This window comes from Odontomachus brunneus, unplaced genomic scaffold, assembly GCF_010583005.1.
Source record: "Odontomachus brunneus isolate Ranch 3 - 2012 unplaced genomic scaffold, Obru_v1 Obru_scaffold_356, whole genome shotgun sequence".
Lineage (NCBI taxonomy): Eukaryota > Metazoa > Arthropoda > Insecta > Hymenoptera > Formicidae > Odontomachus > Odontomachus brunneus.
In genome coordinates this window covers 6,303-9,017 of record NW_022639806.1, presented here as the reverse complement: position 1 = coordinate 9,017, position 2,715 = coordinate 6,303, and the positions used below count along the sequence as shown (strand labels likewise).

General features: G+C 35.3%; 1 pseudogene; it reads right to left on the bottom strand.

Annotated features, from left to right (window-relative positions):
* The window catches only part of LOC116853550, a 25,831-nt pseudogene extending 25,038 nt beyond the window's left edge, over positions 1 to 793 (bottom strand).
* Positions 794 to 2,715: the final 1,922 nt, after the last annotated feature.

The window sequence follows — 2,715 nt, the reverse complement described above, 5'->3', positions numbered from 1 at the left end:
TGTGTGTGTGTGTGTGTGTGTGTGTGTGTGTGTGTGTGTGTGTGTGTGTGTGTGTGTGTGTGTGTGTAATATTATCAATCACACCAGGAAACTTTGGTTTGATAATAATACGCTGCTGTTTCTTCTTTCTCATTCAAAGTAGGATATTTAATAATATTACGTGCCATTGACAAGATACATGTCGTAACTCATGAAATTACATTGTACAAAGCACTGATTGTTATTCCAAATCTGTCAGCAACGTCACGATAGGATGAACTTTCATGGCCCACAAACCATAAATAGCATAATATGTGCTTCTCAGCTGTTATTTTTACATACCCACCATCACCTAAAAGAATAATAAACTGTTGTGAAGAAAAAAGGTAATACAGGGAGATAGAAAGCGCATGTTATGTATTAATACTATTAAATACCTTGTAAGGAAGTAAATACTTCTGACATGCTGAATTTTGCTATAAGTTCATTAGCAACTTCTCGAGACAAACGAAAATGCATAATGAAGTCAATGTTGTTATATCTTACAACAATATTTTCGATATAATTCATTATTTTCACATGCTCTATTCTTTGGATTGCTCCAAAAATAGGATGCAAAATACGTAACTCGTCATAACCTAAACATAATAAAAAGGTTAGATATTCTTATCGTGTTAATACTTTCTATTCTGCTAATAATTTAATTCATGCAAATATACTTTACCATCATCTTCTTCCATAGGTGGTGGTAGTACGATAGCATTTTCTTCAACATGATCCATAAATTGATCTATGTTATTTAATCCAGCCATGTTGTCCGCCATCTTACACTGCTCTAACTTGCTCTTACCCGTTCTTTTTAGACCCATATGTATCTTTGCACTGGTCTGCACTATCTTGAACTTTCTTCAATTAGTACAGTTCCAGTGCAGCCCTAGGTCAGATCGAAAGAACAAACCTAATATTCTGTGTTTGGTGAGATCAGAAGGGTGTGAGTCTATTATGAGTCATCTATTATGAGTTGCTAAAACCTGACCAAACCGTTAATACTGAACGCTACCGACAACAAATGATCGATTTGAATCAAGCTTTGCGTGAAAAACGACCAGAATATAAAAAAAGGCAACACAAAGTGATTTTGCTTCATGATAATGCACCATCACACACAGCAAAACTGGTCAAGGAAACGATTGAGGCGTTTACCCTTATAGAAATATCATACTAAGAATCATTGATAATTACTTATTTTCAGTATTAAAAATACTGGATAATAAGTAATTATTAATGATTCTTAGTATGATATTTCTATAAGGGTAGTTGGGAAATACTTTCGCATGCGGCTTACTCACCAGACTTGGCTCCGTCCGATTACTATTTATATGCATCGATGGGACACGCACTTGCTAAGCAGCACTTCATTTCTTACGAAAATGTACGAAAATGGCTCGACTGGTTTGCCTCAAAAGAGCAACAGTTTTTTTGGCGTGGCATCCACAAATTGTCAGACAGGTGGGAAAAATGTATAGCTAGCGATGGGCAATACTTCGAATAAAGTATTTTTTATCATTTTCATACAATAAACGTGTTTTTCTATACAAAAATTCCGGTTTCATATTTACATACCTCGTAGCTGGCACACTTCACTATAATCATATAGCTGGCATACTAGGTCGCTTGAGACCCCAACTACTAAAATGTTCGCTGCGTACAAACTATTGATTTTTTTACTTGAAAAAATTCCAAAATAGTTTTCAAATATCGACTTAAAAGATGTTATAGGTTATTGGTAAAATGTAATACTGAGCATGAAAAAAATTTGAGAACAAAAAAATTACTATTGAAAACGAAAAAATTACTATTTTCAAAAAACAATTCATAACTCTTCAATTTTTTCATATTAAGAACTAAAAATTTAACTTGACACTCTTGCAATTTAACACTTTAAGGAAAAAAATAGTTTGATAGTAGCCGTTTCAAAAAAGGTTTATTTGGAGAGCTGAAAAGACGAATTTCAACCAAGAAAGTACTACTTATTTGTCCAAAGTATACATGTTTATTTATTAAATATGAATGAATTTTACTTGATTAACCCTTATAGAAATATTAGGTGGTAAACTTAGTTCCTGCGGTTTTTTTTGTTTAAAAAACTCATTTATTTCGACATCAAAAGCAAAAAATACATTAATCGAAGTATTTTCCCTCGCTAGCTATACATTTTTCCCATCTTTCGGGCAACGCGTAGATTCCACGACGATAGAACGATTGGTCTTTTGATGCAATCCATTCGTCGATCTATTTTCGCACATCCTCGTAATTTCTGAAGTGTGTATCCACCAAGCCGTGCTGCATCGACCGGAACAAGTAATAGTCCAAAGGAGCTAAGTCTGGTGAATACGCTGGGTGCGGGAGAACTTCCCACTCGAGCTGCATCAGTGTTTCTTTGACGGCTTTGGCAACGTGTGGTCGAGCGTTGTCGTGCAAAAGCATGACTTTACGTCGATTGCTGGCTACTGCTGGCCTTTTTTCCAACAATGCTTCATTCAGATGGTTTAATTGTGATTAATATCGATCCCCCGTGATACTTTCGTTCGGTCTGAGTAGCTCATAATAAACGACGATGTGCATATCCCACCAAATGCAAAGCATTGCTTTGTGGCCATGAATATTTCTCTTTGGTGTGGATGTCGATAGTTGGCCAGAGTCTACCCATGATTTTCTTAGTTTAGAATTATCGAA